Source organism: Copidosoma floridanum, unplaced genomic scaffold (assembly GCF_036245765.1).
Source record: "Copidosoma floridanum isolate Cflo_tuat_1 unplaced genomic scaffold, Cflo_Japanese_pri ptg000013l, whole genome shotgun sequence".
In the NCBI taxonomy this organism is placed as follows: Eukaryota; Metazoa; Arthropoda; class Insecta; order Hymenoptera; family Encyrtidae; genus Copidosoma; species Copidosoma floridanum.
The window spans coordinates 15,932,159-15,953,918 of record NW_028321890.1 but is presented as its reverse complement, the minus strand read 5'-3'; the positions used below and the strand labels follow the sequence as shown (position 1 = coordinate 15,953,918).

Genomic DNA, 21,760 nt, shown 5'->3' with positions numbered 1-21,760 from the left:
CGTGTGTCATTGCAAAAGTTACCACAGCTGCGGGGATTTAAGTATCGGGAAAAATGTAATTAAAATGAAAATGGTCATGAGAAAAAAACTGAATGTTGAAAAAAAATATTTAAAAAATAACTTTTTATTAGAGAACTGGGAAACAGAGAAAAAAAAGTTGTATCTGCCATGTACTACTTTTATCTTACGTAACAGCCTATTTTTTTTTTTTTTTTTTTTTTCTTTCTTTAAAACAATTTTCATTTATACATTTTTAAATATAATTTCCATCGATAATCGAACCATGCAATTTACAGTATCTGCAGTATATTTGACTTATAATCCATTAGGAGTTTATTGACGATAAAATTGAGTAAAAACGATTAGGTAAGGTAAGACCAGCCATCTTTTAAGTGACTTAGCCTGATTTGTATCTGAAAACTTGTTATTTTTAATTTGCAAGAACAAAAAAAACAATTCAGTACATCACGTTGACACTTTCATTGCATTGTCACTCTTAATTAACATATTTGTTAAAGGAAAAAAAAACTTCTAGCTCATCTATTACAAAATTCCATCACGAACCTACAGGAAGTACGAGTTAAATGAAAGAGTGAAAAAAAAAAAAAAAAAAAAAAAATGGACAGCCAGAGTATAGAGCTACAAGGACAGCTAAAGCAACGACAGACTGCAAGGATCGATTTGACAGGGAGCGAGCACGTGTCGGAATCAGCTGATTAGGATCGAAGCGCGCACGCGTGCTCTTTTGGCCTGCGCGACGCGCATCTCTCCCCCTTCTCTCTTTATACAAATGTTTCATACTACATACCTATATATACTCCGTTGAAGGTACATGCACATCTGTACAATAGACACACACACGTACTCATTCTCGCACGTGCTGAGTTTCACCCGAGGTGGCCTGCTGTGCTGGAGGACGAAGGCGACGGTGCTGCCGCGTGACGGCTGTCTCTGGGCCGAGCCCTCTTTTCGTCTCTCTTGCCTACTTCGTCTCTCTCTCTCTCTCTCTCTCTCTTGTTCTCTCTATAGCTTCAAAGTGCATTAATACTGCATACCTATATAAACAGCCTCCGAACGGAGTGCAGTAGTGTATATTTTTTTTATGGACGATGTATGTACAGTACAAGCGTCATGCGATCGCTCGATTGGAACGCTCCTTTTTTTTTTTTTTTTTTTTTTTTAAAGCTTTAAAAGTATGGTGGTGAAAATTTTTGTGTGAAACTTTTGCGTTTTAATTGACCACTGTGACCGATTTATTACGAGTGAGAGTTAATTGAATTTTAAGGAGCTTTTTTTTCAAGTAGAATCTGAAAATCGGAAAGTTATCTCGAATTAAAATACAGTACTGAATGTGTCTGAAAAATGTTAAATAAAACTTTTATCATTGGTAGATAACTTCTTTGAATTAAGAAAAAATGAAAAAAAAAAAATTATGAGTCAACTATATAAAACATTTTTATATCAGAAATTAATCATATTTCTTTTTTCCGTGACGACATTTGTGTTACTCTTTCAAGATTTTCCAGAAGTTGTTTTCCCCGACTTAAGATTGAAGAACAAAAACTCCACGTATACTTATATAGTAAAGACTGCGTCGTCCAACCATCACGTAACAGCATATTTACACTGACTAATGAAATTTCGTAATCTTTACGTAATACAAGGAAAAACTTGATGTACACGTGCGAAAATCTAAACGCGGATATTGCTTCCAAACTTTAAGTTGTATATTTTAGGAGAAAAAACTGTAACAGAATATTACAAACAGCTGTTCAACGCTACATTTTTCATAAAACCACTAATCCGTTATACTCCACAATCCACTCATGCATATTCAACGAACCGACTCCATATTATACGTCATGAAAAACCATACCTGTGGATTCAAGATGAAATTTATACACGTAGAGACACACATCCATTAAAGATACATCTATATAATTTACGTAACACAAGTGGAGAATATATTCTACCGACGCAACTGAGGAGGAGAGAAGGAGACGAAGTAGAAGAAACTTCTGGCCAAGGTCTTTCGTTCTCGCTTATTTTCAGGGTCACTCGCTCCTCCTTCTTTGCTGTCAGTTTAGCTCAACTACTAAAAAACCGCTAGCCGCACAATCGCTCGCTCATCTTACGTGTACGTACTGACGTGTGATACGAAGCTCGTCTTTCGCGGTTGGCAAGTACGTATGGAACCATGTGCTGGATTGCGAATTTCCTTTGAAAGAGAATAATCACTGAAACTCGCCCGCTGTTGGGTTAGTCACTTTATTGCAATCCGATTTTTCTAGCTATCGAAACTATACGTGCTTTCCGTGTTAAAGTGCTCCAGAGAATCTCTATAAGCAAACGTATTTGTTAATTCAGCAGCATAAATAATATTACAGAAAAAAGAAACAGTAGTTGATTACACTGATGTTTACTTGAATTTTTTTTTTTTTTTTTTCACGACTAAGTTACTAACTTGTTCTTACATAAGTTACACCTAGTTATGCCAAGTTGTAGGAAATACTTAAGCATTAAGTCCTCCTTGGATCTCAGGACCACTGGAGTCCTTAAGCTTTTTGACAACTATCTTTTATAAATTGTTTATACTATGTAACATTACCAATGTGGTGATTAACTTTAAATTACTTAATATAGAGACCATATCAATCTTGAGAACTGAAAATGACGAAAAACTCAAGTATAGACAATAAAGTTGGATCTAAGTCGAGAAGAATTGCTTGGTTGTAGAACTTCAGAAAATCGGAAAACTAGATTGTTTGCTCGATTGTTTGTACGTATTTGATTAGCTACGATGTTATGAACGCGGTAACAGTACTTTGTGTAATAAGAAAACTTAATTATGCATTAAAAGAAATCTTTTTATGCGTTGTGCCAATAAAGTACTACATAACTATAATGTAATGGAAGTTTAGTTGTATTAAAGTAGAAAATCAGCATTACTACAACACAAAGTGTTGATAAAGACTCCAAGTCTGCTATCCGCTATGAACAGTGAAGCGGCTGGCTGCCGTTGGCAAAAGTTCTTCACATTCTCATAAAAATACGCATTGAAGTGACAAGTAACACCACAATGACAGACGCATAGTAAATAGAACACATACAAATATGGATTCCAATTATTAAAATATTTTCAGTTTTTAGCTATTAATGTAATTTACTCCACCATTTCACATTCGAAAAGATTTATAAATTTATGTAGCCTTCTGTACCTTGTTTGTTAACAAAACAAATCATAAAACAAACATGTAAATTCAACTGAAAGTTTATATTGTGACGATTATTTTTGAAAAATATGACTCCAAACGATGTTATTAACTGGTATTTTCACTTTGTATTATAATTACGTAAGATCAAAATATAAATGTTATCGAGTACTTGGACAAGGTTGTACACATTACTGTTGGAAAAAAAACACGCCTCAACCTCGTGACTAACACAGCAACGCTTTTAAACCTCTCTCTCCTCTTCTCTCTCATGCGTACGATGAAAATAACTTCCGTGGCCTTTAAAATCTTTCATTTCATGGATTCGCGTCTTACTTTTCCCTCTCTCCTTCCCCTCTATTTTTCCCAAGGTCTCCTTTTTGTTCAAAACGCTATTCTGCAACTATTCGCTTGACGAACATGTATGTTTGTAGTAGCGCAACGTGCTTTTGTATAGTGTAACCAACAAATAAGTTGAATCACATGCTACGAACTGCTTATTTGATTCTTCAGTATTAACGGCATTTTTGCACAGGTACGACTATCTAGATGTTCAGAACTTTTTATATAGTGTTTTAAAATTTCCAAGAGCTAAAGCAGTTTAGTCCACAAAGTGGAAATTGAAAAACAAATTAACTAAAAAATAATTTGATTTTGATAAGCTGTTGTCAAACCACCTGGTTGTCACTTCAAAGTAAAACAAAGTCTAAAAATGTAAAAAAAAAAAAAAAAAAAAAAAAAAAACGAGTCAGACTTCCTCTGATTATTCCTCTGGACAGTCATCAATAAATTAATCATCAGAGTGACTCACATTCCAATTTATTCTTTTTTTTTCTCATGCGTTCACGTGCAGCGTGCGACCTCTTACACTCTCTTACTCGCTCTTTGAACTATGCCTGTTTATATAGATTATACATAAGAATCTTACGCCAAAATTACAACTGACACGCAATAAATAAAACTAGTTTTCTATCATCAGCTTCGTCTCATTGTTCTCTGTAATTATTATTGCGCGCCAATCCCCAAAGTTTTATTAAATCCTAATATTTTTCAAAAAATTAAACAAATAAATTATTACAAAAAATTTTTTTATCTTTATGCAAGTACATAACCTACTAGTTTAAATTATTTTTAAACTTTGTTTTCTCAACATTTAATTTGAAAAATTTTCAACTTTAAAAACCGTTAAAAACTACATAATTTGACTCAACCAATAACATCACCAATTTCAAGATGAAAAAATACATTCAAAATTAGCGCTCTTTTATGGCAATGACTAATCAAATGTAAGCCTGTAGTCAGTAACCAATGCTATTCAGGCTTCACTTTAAGACCATCAAACTTTTAAGATAGATAATAAAATATAAAGTAATAGATTATTTCCGTCTGAACAGCATATAATTATGAGGAAATCCACAAAAAATAACCCATTTTTTTCTAATTTTAATAAAAAAATTTTTTTGAGGCACACTCTTGAATCTGGACTCATTTTACTCGTAATTTTATGTAATACAAGAAAAAATTTTGAATACGGATTTCAGTGAGAGAATACCTTTTTTCAGCGTTTTGACACTATCAGTAAAATAAGCCCGGTTTCAAGAGTGAGCCATAAAAAAATTTTTTGTTATTAAAATAGGACAAAAACGGAATACTTTTTTTGTGGAGTTCCTTATACATACATACGAACGGGAAAAAAAATAAAAATGAGGAAGCAACAAAAAGAAGATAATAAAAAAGACTACCAAGGTAGCAACTGTAAATTTCGAGGTAAATTTGGTACGTATAGAAAGCTTTTGCAACGTGGCGTGAGCTACTTTTGTTTCATTCCCGTCTTTTGAAGGAGCTTAATAATACGCTCTCGCTTTCACTAGCTCATTACAACATACAATCTCTTTTTCTGTATACGTATATCTATATACACTCGTACGTTTCGCGCGGCTTTTCCTTATTTAACTATCGGCGAAAGAAATAAAAATAACATGTTTTTATACCGCGTTCGCGCTGTAAGTGTTAGGTATACGTTCTTGCATGTGTGCCCCAGTGAAGTATCAATTATAGCTTGCTGACTTTCGCGCGCACACGCGTGTGTGTATTTGTGTAAGAGAGAAAGAAAGGAGGAGATATTTATCTCATGAATTGTTGTAGATGCACACTAAAAATTTCTGTGCTGCGCTACTCTAGTGCTGATAAATTGTTTCGAGGGCATGTACAATATGATAATTGATAAGAGATTGAGTGACTCCTTGACTTAACAATTGTCCATTTGGCTTACTTTCTAAGTAATTAAATTAATAAGTGCTTTGTAATGTGAAAAATTGTCTAACTTTATTCTAAATTTTATTACTGAAAAATATTTTTCCGTTAATCCAAATAATAATTTTTACGAAAAAAGCGTCTATTGCGTGGGCTTTAATGTAATTTTATATTTGTTGAAAAAACGTACATTAAAAATTTATGATGTTGTATTCGAGAATTTATCATATAATTACGAATTTCTGTGATTTTTATCATAGTTTCTTCTATTCATTCTTAAAGAGTCACAATTGTTCCAGCGGTTTTTCTAGTTGTGGTAAAAGAACATTCTCTGAAAACAAATCTTACATCCTGAAAAACGTATATAATACCTTCCAGTACGGAATAGTAACAATAAAAATCATATTCAACCAAGTTTCTAAGTCAATATGTCGTGTAGAAGTCAAATTATCGTAAATGGAAAAAGGAGACTTTTAAACAGAATATAAATTGATGCAGATGGTTATTAATAAATTATTTTAAAATAAAATTTTTATTATAATAAAACCTGTATATAAAAATTACATTAAGTAAAATTATTTTTGGGATCTAATACAGGAATGAAAAAAAAAAAAATTATTTTTTTACTAATTACTATAAACAGTTTAAATGATGAAAAATCTTTAAAATAAAAAGTATGTATAGAATACAAAATTTTATCTAGTAAATTATAGACCTTTTTAACTTACAAATTCACACTCATCTTTGACTTTTAATTTTGAAGCATCATGGATACGGAAATATTTATTAAATCAATATGTACCCGCTCATAATTGGCATATTTATTTCAAACGATACGTTTTTAACAACCTAATAATGATTTTATCATATTTTAACCCAATTTTTCTTAACGATTCTTAGCATTTTCTATGAAAAGAAATGAATATAAAACTTTAAAAGCTTTGGAAAGAGTATCGTTAAAATTTTTCTCTTATTTTTTTTGCAAAGTATTGTATCCTTGGAAGCGTGCATTTATGTTGGTTCCCTTTCACATCTTTCTTTTTTCTTTTGGCTCATCTATGCATATATATATTTGTAATATGATTTATCTATTTATAGAAAGCCCCGCTAAAATTTTTTTAACATCCGCTGCACTAAAAGTTCATCGTCTCCTAATACTCACGCAGCTGTCATACATGTGAGCGTACATAATATGTGTGGAATATATGACATACTGCGCTTTCTGTTGTTGCATGTAGCATTTTGCATTATACCTATCACTTGAGAAAATAAGAAGCACAAGGAAGCCTATAAGAAGCTTGTGGAAACTCTGCATAACTCATTATTCATGTTTGGTTGTTTCATTTTTATTATCAGAGCATGTCTGTTGCAAAGATCACGTGCAGTCTCTTCATCACATTTTCCCGAAGCTTTTGTGACTAATTTACACATGGCCTATTAAAATGATATCAGTTGAACGATTGCAGTGCCGTTTATTGTCTTTGTGGGTTTTTTTTCTCTTCGAGTAATTTATTCGTCAGACGTTTACTTTTGACTTTCACCAGAATGACATTGCTTCCTGTTGGTGTGGTTATACTCATACGACCGTTTTCTTGAGAGAGTGAAATTTCCATGAAAACTTTCATTATACATGTAATACCAAATGGTAGTATAAAATGTTTTTTTATTAGTTAATCGTTAAACTGTTCCTATCTTGAAAGCTTACTGTCACGAAACTAAAGGTTTTTCTATTCGTTGCACTTGTGACCACTTAACGAGTTAGGCCATGAATAAAAAAAAAACTGCTACAAGTTGCGAAAAAAAAAACTGTGCAATACTTGATTTTAATGTTTTTTAGAATTTACTACAAGTTTAATGTAGTGATTCTAATTGTATCTAAGTAATTGATCGTAATATATTAGAGACCCATAAACGTTGTTTAAAAATAGTGCAACGTTTCTATAATATCAAAATATTACGTTATTATTTTAACAAAAAAAAAAGAATTATACATGAATGATTGACGACTTTGTTTTTAAATGTGTCCCCACACATGTGGTATACATTGTTGTTGATTAATATTTCATAACAATCTTTTATTACTATACTTGATTCTTTCGGGTTTCAATCTGAGCTTAGACGGAAAGTTGACTGAAAAAAACAGATCATCACAGTTTGTGGGATTATGATTTTAAGGAACTTGACAGATATAAAAAAAAAACTACGAAGAAAAAAATAGAGCTACGGGTAAAATAAAGTTATAGTGGTCAAGTCATTTTACCATAACCAAGGTTTACACACGCTAGACTAAGGAGAAACATCTCACAAAGTATATCCAACACACTTGCATAGGTAAGCTCTGAAATGTAGAGAGTAGTATTACGAAGCAGGGACACAAAGATTGAGCGTCGCAGCGGTACTTCTATATAGCTGTGATGTAGCGCAGTATATACCAAATATACATATACATGTAAACTTTTGCAGCACAGCTTCTCTAGTGCCCATCTTTCTCTGCTGACTCGTACGTTCTCTCTCCTATTCGCTTGCATAATAAGTATGCAGGTAACCCAGATCCCAAAGACTGGCACTTCCCACCCGGCGTCCTCATTACCTTCTTCTTCTTCTTCTGCTTTTCTGTTCCTTTTCTTTGCGAGCTATAGGCTTATCGAGCCACCGCGTTACCCACTTTATTCCCCAGCCTTCGGTTGAAATTGCAGCATCATCTGTTTTATGATGGCTGGTTGATTACACGTGCGTCACGCGAGCCCAAAAAAAGGGGAAGTCTTTGAGCCACAATTACTTTTGCAGATTGATGACGTCGACTGATTGACTGCTGCTTCTGCGATGTCTATGTTTGATACTTATATCTCAGTGTACGTAGAGGGAGAAAATATATATAGCACCTGATGGAACAGCCATTAGTGTAATATAAACTGTTTATTGTATAGACATTGATTTTGGTTGAGTTTAAAATTGACACTTGAATGACATCGACACGTCTGTCTGATGTCGCTTTCAGTGATTTCGAGGGAGATGTGTCGTGTTTGTTTCATCGCGAGTTGGGAAATTGTCTGTTGTACGCAATTGCAATTACAGCTGCTGCTCCGTAATGACTGAAATACAACTGTTTCAAAACAGTATCTTGTGGGATACCCTTTGTTTTTTAAATTACATTCCTTTTTTTCACCATTCCATTATGAAATTTCTACGTTTAAAGGGGCAGCAGTGCAAAAAATACTCGTTCACAATGGCTTTCGCTCGATTGTTCTTACTTTTAAAAATTATAGGATCTTCCTACCAAAGCACTCTTTCCATAAAAAATTGTTGCTTGAGTTGATGAAGCATTATATAAAATATAGACAATGTAATCAGCACTCAAATAATACTCAAAAAATCCTCGAAAAACTCGGGTAATCTACCCTTTAAACCAAAATAAATAATAAACAAGTCATATTACCTGATAAGAACTAATATTTTAGAAAGTCAGTATGAGTTAGAAAAAAAAGGTTTGGTTGTGTAAAATTAAACTAATTACATTTTCCGTCTGAAAATTGATTTAATATAGAATATTTCAGGATTTCTTATACATCCAAAAATTCGGAAACTTTTCTACTTTTAACATACATAGAAATGATATTTGGCAAAAATCCTGTAATGACGACAAAAAAGCTATTCAAGTTAATTGTGACTCGAAGTTTTCCTAACCATATCTATATTTGAAGCTCGCTCACACGCGTAATACATGCACGAAGAAAAAAAGAAGATAAAAAAAGAAAACCCCATCGTCCTCGCCGCGAATAATTCCCAACGACAGCTCGCCTCGCAAGATCTATATATAATGATTGTTCGAGGCTGTTAAAAATCTCGACAGCTGATCAGTGTGTGCACACCACACACGTTGTACCTATAGCTCCCGTCCTTCCACCCATTTAAAAGAGTCGCTCGCTTGAAATCCCGCCAACTTGCGTCTAATACACAATATTCCCAGTTGCGTGCTCTCTCCGGTCATGCAGATATCGAGGCAGATATCCCTCGAGCCTTTGTTTCCTCCCCTCCCACCGTCTATGCACACTGCGTACAACAGCGGCATGCATTATCGAGCCAGCTCTAGATATATCGCGCTCGCGTGATTAGCAGACCGTTATATTATATACGTACGAAACCTTTCTCTCCACCTTCCGCGTACCACTTAATATATTTATATTCTGTACTCGAGGTGAGGTTCTCCCCCCTCCCCCTGATGCGGCGTGTATATGTAACCATCGAGAATCTCTCTCGTTGCTCTAGCGTGTAACAGTGTCAACCGTTATCTATTTATTTCTTCTACGGTAGAAAAGAGCACTTTTTTCTGCTGTTGGTATATATATATATATGGTTTCCTTCAGAGTAGCAAAGACAAAAGTTCTGTTTCGCCAAGCCATCGTCACCGCTTCGTTGTGGCTTTTATTGCGTGCAGACACGTGATGTTCTTACGTACTGTGCAGCCTGCGAGGAGGTGGTGTTTAAAATCGCGTGTCGTGGTTTCTTTTTTAGTTTTTAGTCAACGATACTTTCTCGCATAGTCAAATGCACGTTAATTCTTAACTCGATAAATTTTAACCATTACTATTATGTTTGCATGTGTTATAATTTTTGCATAAATTTTCTGTTTCAGGTAAGTTGCTTGCGTGTACATGTGGTTACCTCATCAAGCAGTGGACTGACAATGTGAGTTTGAATAACATATACCTTCATGGATTACTCAGTTTTGTAATAGACTACCAGTGTCTAAAGCAGTATTGATTTTTTTGTAAAACTCACTCAAGCATGTCGTAACTCTATTCAGCGTTGGAACCCAAGAACTCATCGTGTACTTCTGGACTAGAAAACTGTTTAACTAAAGCTTACGAGTGTCCAAACTTGAAAACAGTAGCCGACCCTGAGAATAAAGCTTTACACATTGACAGAAAATTTAATTCTAATTCAAACGTTTTTAAACACTTCTCTGTACCATGGGTGGTGATGAAGCTTCTTTACAAGCCTTGTTTGTAAATGTAAAGCAAGTCTTTCGATAAATATAACGTTCAAAGCTTGAGCGTACATGAGACCAACATTCATCTTCATGCAAAGTTCTTATTCCACATTAAATAAAATTTCTTAGAATCAAGAAAAATAGAATAGCTTCAAGTGAATGATCTCTTGTAATAAAATTATACTTTTTTACTAGAAATATTTAAAAGTTTTCTTGATGTAAAAAACATTATTTTGTTTCAAGATACGATTTCCTTTGGATTGTTCTAGTAAATATTATTTTCTTGGTTCTAAAAAATTTGTCTTCCAGCAAATACTTATGATTTAACGAAGTAATAATAGCTATTGTTTTAATTAATTGTGACTAAGTCACTCACTAGGCTATAAGCAAACATGATAATAATATCGTAATATAGTCTTGAGTATGACAACTAACAAAATCGCTCAAGGGATATTATTCAGCAAATGCAAATAGGATCCGAATTATTGTTACATTAATTCAAGCTTCGGCTATTGCTGAAACTGATATGTCCACTTGGTGCACATTACTGAGGCACTGCTCTTAATTAACAGTTAATGAGAGGCGCTGGCGTTCTCCGGTACTTGCTAATTGATGAATTCTCCGTCTTCTTTCTATTCTCTGTATTTTTTTGACTTCCCAATACACGGGTTCAAGCTGAGGAACATGAAATTTGCACAGTATTATGATATTGCATATTTTTTTTTAAAGGCCACGTATTTTCAATGGTGTATTATTTTGTATAAGAATCGCACGCTCTGCTATAATACATTTTCGTCTAGATTATTCTCCCAAGCACCACATACAGATTTACGTCACGACCCGACGCGTGCAGAAGAGTCAAAGCTCAAGTAACACTCCGTGCTTAGCGCTATTTTTGTCCAAGAATTCTGGAGTAGATGTAGCGCAGTTGAGCTGAAAGAAAGAGCTTTCGAGCGAAAAAAGGAGAGCACCGAGCGTTGCATGGAAACAGGCTGGCCTGAATAGGAATCGTGCCTGGAAACCAGCTGCTCGGGCGCTCTCTTCAGCGAGCGAAGCAACCCCCGGACACGCGCCGGTTTCGGCCAGTCGACCCACTTTTCCCTGCGGACCCTCAGCAAATGTAGGTCGTGCACCCCCTCCCTTCGCGTGACCTCAATCGATGCATAGAGCAGAGATAGATCAAGACTCTATCTGAAAGCTACTCGTGACTTTCCCTCTCCGTAATATTTCTGGATAATATATCAGAGACGTTTGTCTATTATTTCTAGGAACAACTCATAATGATAGGGAACTTCCTTCCTAGAAAGCATGTTGTGTTGGGTAATAAGTTTTTTAGGTACAGTACTGTAGAAGTACTATCTCACTAATGACGTATCTCAATTTCTCCAGTATTAATATTTCCGAGATTTTCTTAATCATCTTCAACGAATAATCATAAGCAGCAGTGATAATGGGAGACGTTTGCTCTTAATTTAGTTAAATCCTTGGACTGTGACTTGACGTGTAATAAAATGAGCGAGTAAACGAGCAAAACCAGTTTGAGAATCATATCATAGATATATCAAGCGTTATCTGCACCCACCATTGCGAAAGCAGTTCGCTTTGGTTCTGGTTGAGTCTAGATCAGTTGTTGCAAATTGGTTGATAGATTATGTTGGATATAAATATCGGTGGAGTTATTATATGCACATCTTATTTGTCCACTTGGTATTATAAGGTTCAAATGCATGGGAAAGTTAGTTGGAATTAATATTTCTTTGTGTTTTCTGAGTCATCGTTCATCGAAATGCATATACAAAACTGTAACTTAATACCTTGATGTCGTTACGTGAAATGGTAATTTTTCAAAAGTATCTCTACGCAAAATCCACAGTCGTAATATGAAGTCGCATATGTAAATTGCCTACTTAACTCATGTGCATGGAAAAAAACTCAACGTCCAAAAGAAAAAAAAAAAAATCCAATCAGTGCCAATTTTTACATAACTCTTGTGCAACGACGATGCGTCTTTTTGTATGTAAACTATATTGATGTATAATCTACGTTCGCGGTCAAAGGTTTGATAAGTTACAAAAGTAAGCCAAGTCCAAGGAAATGATAGATTTACGAGCACGTGTAAGTACGTACTTATGTCCAAGTCTTCAAAAAATGAAGAAGATAATTGATAAAATATTTTTTTTTTAAAGTTACAGTATTTGCTGCAAAAGAAATCGAAATACGCTTTAACTTGATCACCGATGTACCGTTGAAAATCACGGTAGGGTCAGAATTGCACCCTTAAGTTTGGAAAACGTAATTCATAACCCCACTTTTGAAGATTTTTGTTCCTTCTGAATCGTGGTTTTTCTGAAATTTTGACATGCAACCGAGTTACGTACGCTTTTATCATTAAACCTCCCGCAAGAAGAGAAAAGTTGGCACAAAGCTTGTCCCGTGGCTTACGCAATCCGACACTATACCGATGCCTTTTTTACGCATGCGGAAGATGCAGCCAGAACGAGGGGACTGCAGTAGCTCATCGGATGCGTGATGCTAATACTTAGTCGCACCAGCGATATGTAGATTGGACGCTCGGTCGTGCCAGACAATACGGCACCGACGCCATGCTGCTATGCCAAATCCTTATGATTGTACGAAACAGTTGAACCAACCTCGCTTAACTTTACCTCTTCGTGAGCTCTCTATTGTATATAGATGGAAGTGAATGCGAGGAAGGGAGCGCATAGAGAGAAAGATGTACCTGGCAGTACAACAGTGTGCATTTATATCGTGCCAAGCTTGAGGAAGCGTAGAATACAAGTCGGTGTCGTAATGCCTCTTTGTGTCCGTTGACTAGTTGGCTGCAGGCTCGCGGAAAATAGCTTACCTTTTTTGTTTTTAATTAGCTTACTCACGTTGGTAGAAGGATTATTTCTTTCTTTTCAAGCAGATTTTTCGTCCTCTTTGACTCTTTTGAAGGTGAAATCAAATGGAAAACATGCTGCACTGCCCTCGAATCGATTGAGTAAGGCTACCTATTGTATTGTTGTTATTATTATTTTATTCAACGTGTTCTTTGTGAGTCTTTTATTCCTTTGGTGTTTGAATTTTTTATTGACAGTTATGAATCATGATTGTAATGTATGACCTCAGCGTGTCGTATAGTTGTCATTGAGTTTCTTAAAATCTGATCAAATTAAAGTAAACATACCAAAAAAACTGTCATCAAAACGTTGTGCAGTTTGATATTTACATATTGGTTTTTAAAAAATAAAATATTTCTGAAAATCTAAATTACAATAAAAAAGGTAGTCGGATAAATTATTTTTTTTAATGAGTGTGTAACACATAGACTATCGGCTTGTAATAATGTTAGCTAATAAGATACCTTAATTTTGTCTTATTTTTTTTCCTATATCGTCGGAATCGTGTAAAATTAATTGAAAAACACGAGAAACTCCCCAAAATACTGGATTTTTTGTCAATATATTTTTGAATAATCATCTGATTCTTACAAAATGGATGAATTACGTAAATAAACTAAATTATTATACTGAAAAAAATAATACAATAAAAATTACTGTACTAGATTTGTAATCTGGTGTCATTCCGCCGTCTACGAACTTTTTACTTGGGCCAACCTAATTTTTACCATTTTGGACAGTAATTTTTATTGTACAAACAACAAAAATTACTGGTCCAAACATGAAAAATGACTGTTCAAATATTTAAAAGTCTCTAGACAACCGAATAGTACTAGATTACCATTCTAGCACAGTAATTTTTGTAATATTTTTCTCTCAGTGTAACGATTCTTAAATCACTATGATCGTTTTATCGTGATTTTCATAAAACTTTTAACAATTAGGGATTTGAATTCGATTACTTTAAAAATTAAACACGCGCATTATTATATACACATTTAAGTAACCACGTATATGCATACTTATTATGTATTAACAATCTAAGCTTAATATTCGCGCTTACGTGCGAACTCTCTGTCTCACTCTCACATTTTTTAGGTCACGAGGTAGCCGCGTTAGTCCGTTAAAACGTACGCCCTTCGAGTCTCCCACACGTACAAATGTGTCGCTTTTTTTTCACATACAAAACACCTTTCACACCGAGCCTATATTAAGTTGGGTTACAAATGCAAGTGAGGCCATCAAGCACACATAACGAAAGAGGGATAAGTCAGAAAACCATTTGATTGCTTTGATAATGACGCAATATTGGTCGCGCATGCGCAGCTGGTTTTAAAAAATATACAGCTCTATACACTCGTAGTCAGTTTATTATTTTACAAGGGGGCAGAAAGAGAGCGGCTGGAGTGCGATAGAGCGTTGAATTTGCCTTTCGAAAATCGCACGTGCATGTGTTCTCGTTCGCTACTGCTGCTGTCTATACCGCGAGAATATGTGTAGGTATGACTGTAAAACGTATTACGGCTGCAGTATGTTTGCCTATATGGCTGGTAAATTTATATTGCAAAGTCGAACTGCTAGCTTAAATTTGAATGCTACTGGCTTCATTTCTTTTATATATCATTATATGTAAGAAATTGGTAGTTAATGGTGATAGTACATACGTAGTAGAGGTCGATGATAACAGTTTATGTTTGTGAAACATCGCATGTGTTGAGAAAGTTAAATATACTCGATGAAATGAAAATTTACAGCGTTTTTCATAAAGCTCGTTATCCAATTATCCAGTCTCACGTCAAGCTAATGATTGAACGTACCTGTTTTAACATAACTGCGGGGGATATGAAAATTAACATTTTCAGCTGTTTTGCGCCAGTGACATGTTAATCGTTAAATTATGTTAACTATACTAATCAGGGATTACTTTCTCATCGAAATTGACGCTTTTACAGCTCGAGAATGCTCGCATAATTACACAGGAAATTCAAACGCGTTACCTGAAAAAAAAAAAAAAAAAAAAAAAAAACGACAACAACGCGGGAATGAGGAGGGGAAAATATCTATTCGTTCTTTTTCGACTTTCTCTCTACTTACATGTGCACTAGCTTGCCGTTTGGTTGCATTATATGAAACCTCTGAAAGAAAGTGATATGGTGAAAAGAGGTGTCTGTCTTGTCTTAGCAAAAGGTTTACGTTCATAGTTGGTTCTTATAATGATAAAAAATGTATGTTATGCATGGTATGATTGATCATACCTAAGGATTCCTTTGACTGTGATTTTTTTAAACCTTAGCCCATTTGTTTGATTGCTTGATACCTATCAGCGATAAAAAAGTTTCAATTCAATCAATTGGTTTTTTTTTTCTTTCGGTTTTGTCAGTCGCAAAAAGTTTTTTTTTTTTCTTTTCTTTTTTTTTTGTTATCATTGAAGATATTCTATGTTATAAGATCTGAAATATCACTGTATTTTGTATAAAAAACGTTAAAATAAGAATGCAACAAAATACATGCGGATGTGTGCTTACATACATAATTAATTGTATCTAAAGATTTCCTCGATCAATTTTGATATGCATTTGCTTCTTTTGGTATCATCTATCACGGCTTAAAATAAGAATTCCATTTATTATTAAATACGTTGTAGTTTTATCTATTTTTTAAAATCAGTTTTTGAAAAATAGATTTTTTGCTTTTGCTGACTTATAAGTAAAGCTTTGTTATGCATGGAAAATCACATATTAAAATGTGACGTAAATGTGTTTCTGTGTGTTTTTGTGTATATGTATTCAGTTAAATCTCATAATTACCTCGACTGCTTCTAATAAACCTTCGCCCATTTATTTATTTTTATTTTGGGAGATACCTATTTTTACCGGGAGAGTAATGTCTCTATTTTGTCAATTAATTTATTTTTATATCGATTTTGAAAATTCCACTTTCAAAATATTTAAGTTTCAGCTTTTTTTATTTGGTTTTAGGATATCTTACTATCTAACAAAATTAAAAATATTAATAAGTTTCCTCTAAAAAACCGTATTAGGATGATTATTTAAAGATTTTATATGGGGGTGTGCGTTGATGTACGTAGACATATTTATGCAATCAGTCATATTTCCGGATTGCATTAATGAATTTAGAGAAAACGAAGATTATTTTTTGTTATTAAATACGCTTTTGATGCTGGATTCGTTTGTCGGACGACAAATTTTTAAAAGTTTTATTTTTCCTTGAGTGTATTTTTTCATTATAATCATAATTTATTCTCTTAGGATAGAAGTAATGGCTTTTTTTGTTATTTGATTATGAAAACACGGCAACTTTAGCATGTTTGTGTCGTAAGTATCTTCTTCATCACGGAGTATGCATTCTTGTTTTTTTTGTTAGAAAATACGTTTGTAATTGCGTAACTCCTTTTTTTTTGTAATGCAGTGGAGGACAATAATATTAATGATTAAAATTAGTAAAACAAAATTTTGTTACAAAAAATGTAAGAAACTAGCTATGAGGAAGAATCCCAGAACAATAGTGGGTAGTTTTTTTACGCAAAAATAATTTGAGTATTGTTTCCATGAACCATTTTGGATTGAAATTTTCTGATTATTTTTTTATTAAAATACTACTAATTAATCTTACAAAAAAACAATTAATAATAAATTATGTTGAAATAAAATTAATCAAATTAATGTCACTTCTAAACCTGAGTAGTACTTTAAAGACAAAGTCTCTGGCATGATTTTCGACTTCTTCATATTATAGAGGATTTGATTAGCATGACTATGTATGCTTTTACGCATTTAATTAAAATGAACAATCGTTCGAAGGTCAAAAATCAACTTTCACAAAGAACGTAACAAATCTCTTAGCTTCTACGTTGTAAATAAAGCAAGTATATCACACAATAGTGTGTGATGTGTTGAATGCAATTTCTCTACTTATACAACAAATGCACACTCGTACAAAAACATGTAAGCAAAAATTCCTTCTAGAGTAAGAAAATATTCATTTGTGCTGAATTGGATCATATGCTAAACAACCTATTTTATAATATACAGTAAAAATAAAGATACTTTGTCAATCTTTCAGGATCTTTTATAAAATCTATCATTGGCTTCTACTAGTACTTTGTCAGTCAGCTATGGTTTACCGTATTCGTACCTTCTCTCTCATACAGGCACTCTTTCTCGCAATACGTTGCATCTGGCTAGGCACGCGCTCAAGTGAAAGGATAGCGCCGATTGCGCGGACACAACTTTTCCTCCTCCTTACTTATATAGCTAAGCCTAGAGTCTTTTGCATGAACTAAAAAAGTGCATAGGCTATATTTATACTTACACGGATCTGGACTGCTTGCATGCTCTGTATTAACATAAGTTTTTGGATCTATTTTTGAACTGTTTAGGTAAATAAAAAATAGGTAAAGTTTGTAAAAATTCTAAACTGCTGATCATAATTCGAGAAGTTGTGTTATAATTAAGTAATGTGACACTTTCGATTTTTATGTTTCAAGCAATTTCAAAATCCACGGTAAAAAAAATTGTAAATTTTGTATATTTATAGTGTACTGTTATTAAAAAGTCTTGTTTGAAATGTTCCTGATGCTTGATGAAATGAAAACAGGTTAGAATGTGAATTTGTGATTTACTAGATTCATAATACGGTTTGAAAGAGCTACAAATTTATATTTTGTTACGGTTAAGAAATAGCGTGTGCTAGTTTGGTTTAAAAATAAATTCACTGTTCCAAACGATGTATTAATACTTTTGTGGAGTGATCACCTTTAAAAACTCATTTTTATCTATAAAGACATCAAACATTGGAGGAAATATTAAAAGTTCAGTAGTTTGTCAAAGTTAATATTAAAGTTGTTTTAAAAACAAACTAGCTTAAAAATATACTCATTAATACATACATAAAATAATTCCTTTACTTCGAAAAGTTTCACAGAACTGTATCTTGAATTTAGTTACAAGGTTAACATAAAAACTTATTTAATGACGATTCAGAACAAATCGAATTTTTCCACGATTGTTTAATGATTCAGCTGTAACTTAGTTCATTTTTTTCAAAACTTTTAAGACAAATATTTATTTTACAAGGGTTCCATTTCTAATAAATTTCATTTTACTAAATCTTTTGAATCATTACGAGTAGATTACTAAAAATTTCAAAGTTTGAGCAAAAAGTGGTGATAACTTATCAATTTTTGTTCAGGTGCTTATCATTTGAATATTCTTATCGTTCGATCACCCTGTATTCTCCTGCTTATAAATATTAACCAAAAAAAATACTATTTATTTACACAGTTTGTTTTCTTTTCGTACAAAAAAGTACTCTTCATTACTCGCAGACGAAAGAATAATAAAAGAATTACCTCAGAACCAGGATTTTTTTTGTATTGTTTTAAAAAAATGCAAGTTCTCTTCTTCATACACTTATTTGTGAAACCAGTATGTAGCAACTGTAGCCAATCATGTTCCTTACTCATGAAATATACATATTGTATCGGGAAAATATATTGTGATATTTTTTTCATTTTTAAATGAATTGTCAACTATCTAACTTAACACATTGCTTTTTTAGTTTTTCATCTGTAAAAGATAATCTGTGTAGCCGCTAGAAGCGAAGATCATAGTGGCTTATTGATAGCCGTATACGTGCATAAAACTTTGAGGGAAGTAAAAAATCTCGATGGTTCTACTATCTTCTATCTTTATTCGCATTATACACAGTCTCAGACACACTTTGGTCTAGAAGTGAAAGTTTCAAGTTCGTCTCCTTTCTGCTGTTCAACTGGATTCACATCTTTTTATTTTCATTTATGCTCTCTATACGTATATGCGCACTGTTTTATTTTTCTTCATCACTAAAATTATGTTGGAATTCAGTAGAACTTTAATTAAAAAAAAAAAAAAAAATTTAATTTTCACAATGATTTCTTTAATTCTATTCATTGGTTCATGTATATTTAATTATACCCTAATTTTTTGCATATAACGCAATTTTGCATTTTCTGCAGTTAACGTCGCTACTCGCAAAAGTGGTTTAATTAGTTTTGCGTGTATTGTATTCCTATCGTTTTAATGTTAATCGGAATGAAAAAGTTCAAACGAATGAATGATAATATTTTAAGTATGTTAAAATTGAATTATATTCAATAAAATTACTTTCTTTTATAGTTATTCCTTTAAGTGTTTATGGTTTGCTACTATGTCATTAAGTTGAACAATTTTTGTGATTCAGCAATATAGTTGAATCTTTATAAATATTTCAACCCTGCGTTAAATATCAAGTCTATTTCTTCAATTTATCTGACAAGTCTGATGTTAAAAATCATAAATATATAAATAAAGACAGGGTATTGATTAGACACGTTAGAATTGTACACGTAAAAGCTATACGCAATGATTTACACAAAAACTTTTATACACAATGTATTTCAATTGTTTACATGATAATTTATAAAGTCCAATTTGAACACGTTCATATTGAACACAACTTTTTTTCTACACGAGAAATAAATAAATCTTAAGGCGTACACAAAATATTGTACACATTCAATAATAGCTATCACGTTTATTGAACACATTTTTTTTGTACACAGATTTAATTGTATACATAAATTTAGTACACGATTAAATAAGTTTTTCACTTCAGTGATAAATGTTGTACATGGTAAGTAATAAAAACATTTTTAGTACACAGAGTTTTATCGGGATGCAAAAGCGTTTTGTACACAAGTTACTTCCGACGCATATTATCATTATATGTGCAAAAAATAAAATATACATACATGTACAATTTCCCACGGTCGTATACTAACTTTGCGTTTGGAGCGGCGTTGGCTCAGTGGTAAGCGTGCTTGCTACTGATACAACGCTGTTCTAGGGGTCGTGGGTTCGATTCCCGGTGAGTGCAGATTTTTTCAAAAACTGTTTTCACCGGAAAAAGTTCCTATGTATCCCCGGCTGTTTCGGGGCGGGTTTTTCCGTGGAATTTTTCCTTCAGAGTAATTCCAGGGTTTTTTCCTTGCTCCACAGGTCTTCGGGCCTGGGTGAATGCGAAACAGTGTTAGGGCCTAATAGGTAGGGATTAGTGGGCCCGATGCCAGGCAGGGATCGCCGGCCTTACCGGCGAGGAGTGGCCCCTGAAACATGGGGCTTCTCCGGGGATGCTAATTAGCCTGGATCCGATGCTTCGGACCCAGGCTACACAGTGGCGAGTTGACCCGATGCACTTCCCCCCGGTGCAGAGAGTGTCAGCTTAACTGACAAGGTGTGTTACACCGGAGATACTTCCACTGTGCCCATGGTATGATATGTATGGTATCAATTAAAAGAGAAGATTTAATGGGTGTGGCAATACACCCCCACACATAGGTGGTGAGTGGGTGGCCCCGGCGACTGGGCCAATAGGCTGTCGCGGTAACCCGATAAAAAAAAAAAAAAAACTAACTTTGCGTTTAAGTTTTCATGTGCATGACAGGTGATCACGTGGATCCAATACTTGACTTTGTTGCATTCAAGGTAATGAAATTACTTGAATGAAAATTTTGGGGGACATAATCAGGTAAGTGAAAGTATTAACATTTATATAAAGGATAAATTTTGTTATTCAAACAAATCGGAGAATTATGAATTTAAATACATTTTATTATTTTTCATACGTCCTAATGACACTTACACTTATCATTTATTTTATTCATCACTTTTTGGCATAAATAATAATTGTATACTTTTATGATGTTAAATAGTCGATTGACAACAGTATACAAGTATATTGATATTCTGAATTGTCACTATATCAACATATATACAGTGATTCTTGGGAAATAAGCCTCTATTACAAAATATTCTTCATTAATTAATTTGTTTATTTGGACTTCTAGAAACTCCGTACCTTTACTTTTTGAGAGTTTTCGCACGTCGATACATCTTACGCAATAATGGAAAATAATTCCTCAATCTGAAAGTCTTGTGATTTTTCTTGAAAATTATGAACAAAAACTCGTGAATGTGAGATTTGAAATAGATATTCTGTTGGATGTTGTATATAGGCCTCAAAGATCATGCCCAGAGTAATATTATTACATTTAGCAAGTTACATTTTAATTTAAATATCAAAAAATGTGGTTCGTTACTTTAACCGTTGAAAGACTATCTAAAAGTTAAAAAACAAATGTTCCTTGAATCTCAGTTCATATAGTATTTAGAACACATGGTAGTCAAGAAGAACAAATAAGGAGATGTGTATAAAACACTTATTTTGTGCCATTCAATTTTCAATTATAACCACTATTTTACTTGATTAATGTCGTCACCAGAAATTGGAAAGAAATCATGACTTGTATACTTGAATTTTCTCAGAATTTTGATGGTTGACTGTCTATCTAAATGTTAGGAATC

General features: G+C 33.5%; 1 protein-coding gene across 2 annotated transcripts in view; it reads left to right on the top strand.

Moving 5' to 3' along the window:
* Positions 1-21,760, top strand: part of atos (atos homolog atossa) — a 76,438-nt gene that overhangs the window by 12,788 nt on the left and 41,890 nt on the right. The window contains exon 1 of one of the 2 annotated variants that reach the window (XM_089590885.1): positions 13,441-13,459. The exons of the other annotated variant lie outside the window; for it this stretch is intronic. The gene's annotated coding sequence lies outside the window, so the exon portion shown is untranslated. Of the gene's footprint in view, positions 1-13,440; positions 13,460-21,760 lie in introns of those variants that run through there. 2 annotated transcript variants of the gene reach the window in all.